The sequence below is a fragment of the Budorcas taxicolor genome, chromosome 13 (genome assembly GCF_023091745.1).
Source record: "Budorcas taxicolor isolate Tak-1 chromosome 13, Takin1.1, whole genome shotgun sequence".
Lineage (NCBI taxonomy): Eukaryota > Metazoa > Chordata > Mammalia > Artiodactyla > Bovidae > Budorcas > Budorcas taxicolor.
In genome coordinates this window covers 76,932,900-76,945,381 of record NC_068922.1, presented here as the reverse complement: position 1 = coordinate 76,945,381, position 12,482 = coordinate 76,932,900, and positions in this window count along the sequence as shown.

The window sequence follows — 12,482 nt, the reverse complement described above, 5'->3', positions numbered from 1 at the left end:
GGTTCAACCTTGGGGACTTTGCACTTGCATTTTTTCTGCCTAGGAAGCTATTTTCACACTTTATAGAGTTGGTTCTGGCTCAGCATTCAGATCTCAGCGTAACCATTATTTCTTTCAGAGAGTTTTCCCACATCACTCTATCTGGGTACACGCCTTCTTGTATTTCTCTATGAAAATGCCTTGTTTATATCTTAGCTATTACGGGCTATGTTCTCCCCAGACTAGAATATAAATGTCAAGAGGTGAAACTTTGTCTTATTCACTGTTTTCCCCCCCTACATTTAGCATAATGATTAGTACACAGTAGGTGCTCAGTACATATGATTTGATTAAAGGAATGACTGCAGAAATGAGAAAAGGTCTTTAGGATTTAGAGTCTCCTGGGAGAGACTATTGATGGAGAAGCCATCCATCTAGGGGAGAGTGGATAAGGTTTTTGGGGACTATGGCAGATAATTGGTTCAAGTGGGACATATTTTTGAGGTGCCTGTATGATTGCTTGGAAAGATGTTCCCTAAACACCTCACACATGGGTCTGGAGTGACCTACGCTTTTTTCTACAACTGAATGAAGACTCAACTCAAGGTGCTTTAAACAACGTGACCTTATGTAGGGCAGTCTCAGGGTTGGTTAATTCAGTGGCTTAACAGCAGTATTAAGGGTCCAGGTCCTTTCCATCCACTGTGATGGCACAGTCTCTCCTCATGGGCTCAATATAGCTGCCAGAGCTCCAGACATGGTGTCTTCATGCAACATCCACAGATCAGAAGGACAGAGAGATGCTTTTTTTTTTTTTTTCCTGAGTCTTAAGAGAGAAGAAAACTTGCAGCCCTTAGTCTTATTGTATCAAGTCTTATTGGCTGATGTGTCATATATCTGTTCCTCATGATTGATTAAGACTCCTTAAAACTCCTTAAGATTTCAGAGAAGGCAATGGCACCCCACTCTAGTATTCTTGCCTGGAAAATCCCATGGACTGAGGAGCCTGGTGGGCTGCAGTCCATGGGGTCTCTAAGAGTTGGACACGACTGAGTGACTTCACTTTCACTTTTCACTTTCGTGCATTGGAGAAAGAAATGGCAACCCACTCCAGTGTCCTTGCCTGGAGAATCCCAGGGACGAGGGAGCCTGGTGGGCTGCTGTCTATGGGGTCGCACAGGGTCGGACACAACTGAAGTGACTTAGCAGCAGCAGCAACACCCTTAAGATTTACCTGTTGTAGGTGGGAAGGGGTTCATTGTCTTCAGAGGTGGCCAAACCTGGAGTTTTGATAGGGAGAAGGGGAGATGGTTATTCTCTACAAAAATGGTATCGTCAGTCTTCAGAAGGTTAGGTCTGAGCATACAGTCGTATTACCAGAGAAAGCCAGTAGGACGTGGCAGTGCAAGGGAATGGGGGAAGGGAGGGGAAGGTGGGCAGGGCACCTCGCATTTACTGCTAAGAAAATGTTTTAAAAAGGAGGGAGACGTCACTGTGCTGAGAGCTACTGAGTCATCGAGTAAAATCAGGATGGAGAAATAGCCACTAGGGTTGGACTTGGAGGTCCAAATTGCTGGCTTTGACGAGAGCAGTGGAATGATGGATGTTTCTGGAATTTATACCTGCATTCCCCCCTGCTGCTACCCAACTCCACGCTTTAGCACTACTTTTCTGGATTCTTAAAATAGCTTCCTTACTGATTCCTCAGACTGGTATCATATTACAGAGGTCTTTCCACATGAAGCTGAGCAAGTCATAATTACATCCGTCAGCAGTAGGGAGCCGCTGGAGGTGCCTGAGCCAGGGAATGACTGGGTCATGGCTGCCCTTTATGGAGGTTAACCTGAGAGAATGGTAGAGGGTGGAATGGAGGCTGGTGAGACTGGAGGCAGGAGAAGTCTCCTTCGTCCTTTGTTTCTGCCTCTGTTCTTTCTAGTGCTAGGGCCCTGCTTGATCTTTGGAAACATTCCCTCCCTGCTTTCAGTCTGTAAGGTTCAAGTAGGACCCACTCTCCTAGCCTCTCTAGTGGAAGAAGACACGTGACCCAGACCTGGCTGTTGAGAGTCGGTGATTGGCCATAGGACCCACTTCTAATAAGATGGCCTTTCAAGCTGCACTTCCGGGAAACAGTCTATTTCTTTCAGCCCCTAGATCCAGCTGTTCCTGAAGGTACTGCAGACTTCTTACTTACATGAGCCAATATGCTCCCTGTTTTGCTTGAACTGTTTTTTGAGTTGGATTTCTGCCCCTTGCATCTTAAGAAACCTTAAATAATACAGTAACTAGGGGATTTGGGAGATGAGAGTTCTGGATACGGAAGGGGAGAGTCAAGGTTGACCGTGGATCTTCCTGGAAGGATAGTATAGGCAAGTATGGGAAACCATTTATTAATTTATTCAATACATGTTTGTTGAGTACCTATACAGTTCCTGGCTCTGTTATAGACCCTGGAGATATAGCAGTGAGCAAAACAAATAAAAACTCTTCTTTGTATTGAACCCATAGTCTAGGGGCTCAGGAAATAGCAATATTTATTCTGCTATCATGATTGTCAACATCATCCCCGTTCATAGATGTGGAAAATGAGGCTTCAAGAGGTGAAGTCACACAGCCAGTGAGGAGCTGAGTGGAAATCTGACTTCATCTCTTTATGATTTCCAAATCAGCTGTGTCCACCCCACCAGGCTGGAGAGAGAGAGAGAGTACACCCATGTGGAAGTGACTTCACACTTCAGAAAGAATGCTACACGCTGGTTGAAAGGAGTAGAACAGGGATTTTCTGCATTGAAGGCTGGAGGAATCCACTGCAGGACAGAAAAGTGATCAGAAGATGGGGAGATTTGAGTCACAAATCACAGTGGTTTTAGAACTTGGAAAAGGTCATTGAGATCAAATTAATCAAGAAGGCTTTCTGAAAGGAAGGGATGCTGTGGCCTGGTGTGTGTGTGTGTGTGTGTGTGTGTGTGTGTGTGTGTTTAAAGCTTTTTATTTTATATTGGAGTGTAGCCGATTAACAATTTTGTGAGAGTTGCAGGTGGACAGCCTTAGCCATACACATACATGTATCCATTCTCCCCAATCCAGGCTGCCACATACCACTGAGCAGGTTTCCCTGTGCTATACAGCAGGACCATGTTGGTTATCCATTTTAAATATAGCAATGTGTATTAATACCTGTCAATCCCAAACTCAGCAGGGTCTTAAAAGAAGGGAAAGGTATTGGTAGGAGAAAGTGTAAGTCTGTGGCCGCCTCAGTACTCCATGGGTCACATCTTCAGTTGGATGTTGAATCAGTTATTTTTTTCTGTGGTTTTTGTTGTTGTTGTTGTTGTTGTTGTTGGATGCTGATGACAGTGGGAAGAAGGAGTCCTGGTTAGGGTGACTTGACAGCTTTTGTTGTTGCTGCCGAAATCATTAGCCCCCTGCCAACAGCACCCAGATCTTGCAGGTCTGCAGGCTGGAGATACACACACAATAATGCATTAAAAAAATACTCTCCAACAGGAACTGTGACTCATACACATTTCTGCCGGCATGAATAAAAATATCGAGAGTGAAAGATGGATTAGTCACTGGAACACAATTTGCTTTGGAGAACTGAGTCCCCCACAGTTGCCACTGTTCTTCATTAGCTTCTGAAATTTGGAAACTGGGCCCCTAACCTGGTGCCTACCAGGGGTGTGGGATGAAGTCTGGCTGGGTGGGTGTGGGGTTTGGGGGGCAGAGGGTGGGCTCAAAGCAGCAGGACTGGATGCTGTGGGGGCAGCACTTCGGTCCTACAGGTGGTCTTCACTTGGCTGCTGTTCTGATGGGCCTTTGCCTGGGCTGTTCATTAGGACCACCTCGAAACCAACGTCATCTGTTTTTTCATGCATTCACTCCTTTATTCATACCATCAGTCCACTGTAAGCAAGGCGATGTGTTAGACTCTATGTGGGACCCCAAAAGGGATTGAAGAGAGGCGCTTACCAAGGAGCCAAGGCCACTTCAAGGGAAAGCAAAAAAGACTTCCTAGAAGATCCAGTGGCTAAGATTCCATGCTCCCAGTGCAGGGGCTGGGGTTCGGTCCTGGGTGCTGCAGTGAGATCCCACATGCTGCACCGAGAAGATGCTGCATGCTGAGAGTAAAGATCCCATGTGCCCCAACTGAGATCTGGCGCAGCTAAATAAAAAAAATATTAAACAGACAAACAAAACCCCAAAGAGCCAAGACCAGGAAACACGATATAAATGTCTACATAGAGATTTAGAGAAAGGTGAGATCTATATATTTTTTTTAAGTCTAGCCCAAGGATTGGCAAACTGCAGCCTGCAGGTTACTGTTTGTATAAATAAAGTTTTATTGGAACACATCCACACTCATTCATTTACATACTGTCTCTCGCTGCCCTTAGCACTCCAGTGGCAGAATCATATAGTTGTGACACAGACTGTACAACCCTGATAGCCTAACATATTTACTAACTGGCCCTTTACCCAAACGTTAGCTAGCTCCTAATTTAGTGTGGGTCACAGACTTGCAGCTGTAAACAAGAGAAACTGCGCTAGAATTTTATGAATGGTTATAAGGAGCTCACAGAATCTCAAGGGTGCCCAGGAAGTCAGTCTTGGCAACCAGACCCCAAAGAATGGTGCCCAAACCACTCTGTGGGGTGGCTCCTGGAATGGTCCTGCCGAGCTCAGACACCTGAAAACCAAAACCTCTGCTGTCACTATGCCCTCAAGCCGGATGCTTCTGCCATGTCTTTGGTCGAAGGTAAGCAAAACAGACAGACCTGATGACTCAGCAATTCCAGTTCTGATTGACAACCTAAAAAATACTTGCTCACAGACACAAATGGAAATAGACACGAGGATGTCTGTGACACGTGGCTTCAGAGTTTGCAGTGGTTTCTAGCACTGGGAAACGGAGAGGCAGAACATAGTTTCACTGGTTAGGGTTAATATTAGCTATAATAAACAGACCGTAAAGTATGTGAAGTCTCAGGCCCCAAGGACATTTCACTATTTGCTCAATAAGGTGTTCCAAGGTGAAAGTTACCAGTGGGTGGTCTGTCTCCTCTCCATGCAGGCATTCAGATCCAGGCTGAGGGGTCACTCTGAGGTCATCACCCCAGTCAGTTTAGAAGGGAAAAGAGCATGGAGGAGAGGGCATGAGAGAGGTTCTAAGGGCCAGGAACGGAGGCGATACACATGGCATGTCCTGGCATCTATGGGCTAAAGCTGTTAGGTGACTCTGCCTCCCTGCAAGGGAAGCTGGGAAATGTAGTCCTTCCGTGTGTCCTGGAGGAGCAGGAAACCATATTTGGGGAAGAGCCAGCAATCTACCACCATGATACATTCACATAATGGAATCTAAGCAACAGTTGGAAGTAACAAGTTATATTTACAAACAGCAACAAGGAATGATCTCAAAAAAAAAAAAAAAAGGAAAAAAAAAAGAGGTTGAGTGAAAAAAGTAACATAGCATGGGATGTGTAACCCTGTAACATTTATGTAAAAATTAATAAACAAACTTTGGGCTTCCCTGGTGACTCAGATGGTAGAGTCTGCCTGCAAGGCTGAAGACCTGGGTTCAATCCCTGGGTCAGGAAGATCCCCTGGAGAAGGAAATGGCAATCCACTCTGGTATTCTTGTCTGGAAAATTCCATGGACGGAGAAGCCTGGCGGGCTATAATCCATGGGGTCGCAACGAGTTGAAAACGACTGAGCAACTAACTTTAACTTATAAACAAGCAACCATAAAACAACATTTTATCTCTTTATATATATATTTTTACTATGTCTATCTGGATATACTTATATCCAAATAAATGTATGGCATATGGGCAGAAAAAACACAAGTGGGTGTCCATGGGAGGGTGGGGAGGGGGGAAGGAGGAGGAGAAATGGGTGATGAAGGCAAAAATAAATGAAAATAAAATAGAGGCCATACTCTGATGTCATTGATGGTGTGCATGGCCTAAAGAGTGTTGTTAACTAACTGCGTGCATCTGAGGTCCAAATTAAAAAAAAAAGGGGACCAATGTATTAAAGAATAAAAGTAATATATTCAATACATCCATTGTAGAAAATTTGGGAAATGTAAGTGTAAAGAAGAAAATGAATACCCATAATCCCACTGCCCACATGTAACTACTTTTGTTATTTTTGTACATTTCTTTCCTGTCTTTTCTTGCTATGAATACATAAGACATATTGACAATATTGGGATCACAGTCTATATGTAATTTACTCCACTCTTTTCCTCCCTGTTTATCCATGTATCTTGACCATGCTTCTGTTTCATTAAATAGGCTTTGACAGCAGACTTTTAAATGGCTAAATAATTGTCCACATTGTGGATATACTATAATGTATTTAAGTATTTATCTATAAGTGAGAATTTGTTGTTGTTGCTGTTGTTGAGTCACGAGGTTGTGTCTGACTCTTTGCAACTCCACGGACTGGAACACGCCAGGCTTCCCTGTCCTCCACTACCTCCCGGAGTTTGCTCAAGTTCATGCCCATTGAGTCAGCGATGATATCTAACCAAGTGGGGATTTAGGTCTTTTCAAATATGAGTTATTATAAGTAACACTGCAGTGAACATCTCTGTGAATCAAAGTTTATGTGAGTGTGTGATTATTTCTGTGGTTCAGATTCCTTGAATGAGAATAACTAGGTCAAAGGGCATGAACATAGATGTGTATCCAATTTTTAAGGTTTATTTTTAAGAGGTGAAATGGAGAACACAGAGAGAAAATATAAAAGACATACATGTAAATCGTAATAACTTATTAAAAAGTGAGCCTTTGTGAAATCATCACCAAGGGTAAGAAATACGACACTGCCAGACCCCTCATGCCTCAGTATGGCTCGTCTAAATCCCAGACTCCTACTCCCTGGTCTGGGAGGAAACCACTGCCTTGATACGTACAGTAAATGTTACACTCTTTTCTTTATAGCTTTGCCATCCAAATGTATACCTCAAAGTACTGCGGTTTAATATGCTTTTGAGCACCACATAAATGGAATCATACGTAATGTGCTTTTGTATATCTGGTTTTGCTGGCTCCATATTACGTTTTAAAACTTCATCCACACATTGCTGCATGGGGCTGTATGTAGTTCTTTCTCTGCCACAACTTCTCTTTTCTTTTCTATGAGTCTGTGTACATTTCACATTGCTGAGGACCTCCATTTGCGTGGTAGGGGAAGAAAGTCCTTTCTTTTGTAGAAGGATCTTTTGTGTTTCCTTCAGGATTTCTGGGGGCTGTAAGATCTCATTGTGCCCTCATATTCCCTTGTAGAGCTGGCAGAGCAGGATTCTTAATGTCTGCATTTAACAGATGAGGAAACTGAGGCTCAGAAAAAGGAACAAAATTCCAGTTCCCAGTCTCTGCTGCCACACATTTATTTGGATATATGTGTATCCAGACAGACATAGTAAAAAATAGTGCCTGATATATAGTGAGGACTCAAAAAATAAATGGCAACAGTTGGTATTAGAACTTTCTCCCTTTCAGCAGAGGTTCCAGGAATGGAATTTGCCCAGCATATCTGGAAGGCAGGCTACAGTATAAATGGCACTTGGAGAGGGCGCGGTTGTTTGTGTTTCTGCTGGCTAAAGAAACCATCAGTTTTCAGTAAAAGTTACCACTGAGATTGCCAGGTGTCTGGATTTGGACTGGGCAGCCCTATTTTTTGAGCATTGAGTCCAGGAAACAAACCAAAAAAAAAACCCCAAAAACCCAGACATATAAATGTGTGTCCAGTATGTCTGCTGAAACCATCTGGCATCTCTTGCTACAGAATTTCAAGATACACCATCCAGGTCAATCTCCGGGCTTGACTAAGTTGCAGAATTTACCTTTTATGCACCAGTCTATTTCTGAATCTTTTTCTTCACTTTTACCCCCAATCCAGGCTTCATGTTAGGAATCTTAGATCTCTGCTTCACTGGAAAAGCATATGGCAAATAGCAGTCCTCTCTGGGGCATCTGCCTTTTAAGAGAGAAACTGAAAGTGGGAAATACTTATTTCAAAGAATCAGGTGACCCTAATACAAGAAGTATCAATAACCTCAGATATGCAGATGACACCACCCTTATGGCAGAAAGTGAAGAGGAACTAAAAAGTCTCTTGATGAAAGTGAAAGAGGAGAGCGAAAAAGTTGACCTAAAGCTCAACATTCAGAAAACGAAGATCATGGCATCCGGTCCCATCACTTCATGGGAAATAGGTGGGGAAACAGTGGAAACAGTGTCAGACTTTATTTTGGGGGGCTCCAAAATCACTGCAGATGGTGATTGCAGCCATGAAATTAAAGGACGCTTACTCCTTGGAAGAAAAGTTATGACCAACCTAGATAGCATATTCAAAAGCAGAGACATTACTTTGCCGACTAAGGTCCGTCTAGTCAAGGCCATGGTTTTTCCTGTGGTCATGTATGGATGTAAGAGTTGGACTGTGAAGAAGGCTGAGCGCCGAAGAATTGATGCTTTTGAACTGTGGTGTTGGAGAAGACTCTTGAGAGTCCCTTGGACTGCAAGGAGATTCAACCAGTCCATTCTGAAGGAGATCAGCCCTGGGATTTCTTTGGAAGGAATGATGCTAAAGCTGAAACTCCAGTACTTTGGCCACCTCATAGGAAGAGTTGACTCATTGGAAAAGACTCTGATGCTGGGAGGGACTGGGGGCAGGAGGAGAAGGGGATGACAGAGGATGAGATGGCTGGATGACATCACTGACTCGATGGACCTGAGTCTTAGTGAACTCTGGGAGTTGGTGATGGACAGGGAGGCCTGGCGTGCTGCGATTCATGGGGTTGCAAAGAGTCGGACACGACTGAGCGACTGAAATGAGCTGAATACAAGAAGTGCAGATGTCGGATGGCTGTACAGTTAATTTAGGAGCTCAGTGACATCAAAGATCTAAGTTCTTCCCATCTGTCATTTCTGCCATCTTCAAATGATCAACAATGTGCTTCCTCATGGTGTCAATAGGGCTGCCACACCTCCAAGCATCATGGCTTCACTCAGTTATAATAACTAATACTCAATCGAGTATCAGCAGCATCCCATGCACTTTCAAGTTATTAAGTATATTCATCCGCAAAACAACCCTGTGAGGTAGGAACTCTTATTGGTTTCGTTTTACAGATAGATGCATCAAAGCTGGAAGAGATAATCACTTGCACAGTTACACAATAGGAAGTTGTGGGGCTGGAATTTGAACCCAAGCAGCTGGTCTCTAGAGCTACAAGGTCCAAAGTCTAGAGAGAAAGGAAAGGACCAGGTCAGCAGCCAACCTAGGATCGGAAGTGAAGGTCCTAAGCATTTCCTTCTCTCTTTCCTCCAGGCTATATTTCCAAAGCTTTCAGAAGGAATATGACTTGGCAAAGCGCTGGAACCATGAATCAATCTAATATCTATTATGTTCAGATCAGACCTTGAACCAGAGCCTTCTGGAGATATCTGCTTCTAAAAGCAAGGGTTTCTTTGGACAAGTTTTGACTTGGGGAGTTGCAGGCGGCTCCACTAAGAGTAGCAGGAAGAGCACTGTGTTTTGCTCTGAAGAAGTGAACCCTAGCCTGCGTGTGCAGCCTTGGGTGGGGGTGTCCAGCTGTTCTGTCCAATGCCAAGGGTGGAGACATCTCTCTCCTCGTCTCAGAAGGCTGCTCTTGGTGCTTGGAATGGGAAAAGATTCTCTGGGCAGCTAGCCTGACTTACTGAGAACTCATTTGAATCTGGGGAATGATTGGCAATTTGGGACAGTCCGATAATGCGATTCTCACCTGGCTTGTTCAACTTGGGATGGAGAAAAAACCACCCCTTGGGGCTTCCCTCAGAGAAGGCAATGGCACCCCACTCCAGTACTCTTGCCTAGAAAATCCCATGGACTGAGGAGCCTGGTGGGCTGTGGTCCATGGGGTCACAAAGAGTCGGACACAACTGAGTGACTTCACTTTCACTTTTCACTTTCATGCATTGGAGAAGGAAATGGCAACCCACTCCAGTGTTCTTGCCTGGAGAATCCCAGGGATGGGGGAGCCTGGTGGGCTGCCATCTATGGGGTTGCACAGAGTCGGACACAACTGAAGTGACTTAGCAGCAGCAGCAGCAGGGGCTTCCCTGGTGGCTCAGTGGTAAAGAGTCCGCCTGCCAAGGCAGGAGACACGGGTTCAATCCCTGATCTGGGAAGATCCCACACACCGAGGAGCAACTATGCCCATGCGCCATAACGACCGAGTCAGGGCTCCAGAGCCTGGGAGCTGCAACTGCTGAAGTCCACGTGCTCTAGCGAGAGCCCGTGCTCCGCAACAAGAGAAGCCACCACAGCCAGAAGGCCATGCACCACAAGGAAGAGTAGCTCCTGCTCGCCACAACTAGAGGAAAGCCCGTGCAGTGACCAAGACCCAGCACAGCCAAAAAGAAAGAGATGGGTAAATAAAACGAAAAAATCCACCCCTTGCTTTCTCTTAATCATTATCATTTTTACAAGCGGAGCTTGGGAAGTAGGCGTGGCCTTCAGATCCTGTTGGCTGTTGTTAGTCACTCAGTCGTGTCCAACTTTTGTGACCTCATGGACTGTAGCCCGCCAGGTTCCTCTGTCCATGGGATTCTCCAGGCAAGAATACAGGAGTGGGTTGCCATTTCCTTCTGCAGGGGATCTTCCTGACCCAGGAACTGAACCGGGTCTCCTGCACTGAAGACACATTCTTTACCAACTGATCTACAAGGGAAGCCCAAATCCTGAGCCCACAGAATCTGAGAGCATCTCATTGGGGAATAAGGAACTCTGTGTAACGTTTCCAAGCAGCATTCACTTCTTCCGCACGACCGTGAAACTTATGCAACAGAAACGAAATGGTATTTCCCACTATTTGCGAAGTACACGGTGACAGAAATTCTAAAGTTGTCCCTGTAGGAGAGAATTCCCCTATTATTACCGTCACTTTTTTTTTTTTTTTTGCTAAACTGAAAATTTTTTTTCTTCCTCCTTTCTCTCCATTCTTTTGGTGAATGTTTCCCAGCTAGAGCTGATGTCAGGACCTGCCCTGGAGACAGACAGGGATCTAAGGGGCTTCTAGCTGAACATCCTGGATGGGAGGGGTGCAAGTGATGAGGAAGAAGGGAGGAGAGGTCAGACTGAAACAGGGAGAGAAAAAGGAAACCTCCCTTCGCTTGTGATTCCTTAGTCACGTTCGGTTCAGCGAGCTGCTCTGTGCCAGGTTTAGCTGGGAGGCGGCCAGCCCTGGACTAAGGGAGTCCCCACTGATCACACGAGTGCCGAGCTCTCTATCTGAGTAATGAGACCTGGGCAGGCAGTGACCTGAGGCAGAGGCCTGGAGGTGCCACCAAACAACTCTGGAAAAGTTGAAAGGATCTGTTGATTTGTTTATTTATTGATGGATTGCTAATCTGGTTATTGCTTTTCTCCTCCTGCTCTGATCTGGAAACACCAGGAGGGAAGGAACCTTATCCACTGTAGTCACTGCTGTAGCCCAGCCTGGCGCACAGTAGGTCTTTAATAAACACTTGAATGAATGACAGAAGGAACTTGCTGTCTTTCTTTGTCGAATGCCTCACTGTCTGCTCCCCTTCCTGGTGTGAGGTCAGCTCCAGGGGGGCCTGAATGGTTATGTCTTGCTGACTTCCGTGGTCCCAGCACCTCCTTCCATGTGCAGAACTTCATAGGTGCTTGTGGCGGACACCTCACTTTCTGTTTTTTTTTTTTTGGCTGCACCATGCGGGATCTTAGTTCCCCAAAGAGGGATCGAACCTGTGCTCCCTGAAAGGGGAGCGTGGAGTCTTAACCATTAGACTGCCAGGAAAGTCCCAGACGCTTCTCTCTTAATAACAGAACCCCAAGCTGTTCAGGCAGCCATGTCCCAGGAGATGGAGCAGGATTGTTTCTGGTCAAGGACTATTTAAAGGTGGCCACGTGTCCCAGTCTGGCCTATGAGGTGTAAGGGAGAGCCTGCTTGCTGTGGGCTTTGGAGAAAGTTTGATAAGAGAGAGGCCCTTTATCCTCTTCTTTCCTTTCCTGCTTTGGAGTGGTGTTAGGAAGCGATGTGGTGGATACAGCAGCCATGTTGTGACTGTGAGGCTCCAAATGTTGGAAGAAAAGCCACCATGATGAGGACTGCAGGGTCGCAGGTACCTTGGTCCTTGATGAAGTCACCAAGTCCTGAACCAGGCTGAGAAGCCAACCTCTCCTCGGGACCTCTTGTTAAATATACGTCTTATGGGTCGCAAAGAGCTGGACACAACTGGGTGACTAACACTGTAAACACCGTATGACTTAACCCATCAGTAGCCCATTTTCTCCTCCGCGAGCTGAATGCATCCGAGTAGATTCAGTACTCAATGCAAGAATTGAATAAATAAAAGCCTTCACTTCTGGAATGCTTCCCTGGTAGCTCAGGTAGTAAAGAACCTGCCTGCAATGCAGGAGACCCTGGGTTGATTCCTGGGTCAGGAAGATCCTCTGGGCAAGGGATAGGCTACCAACTCCA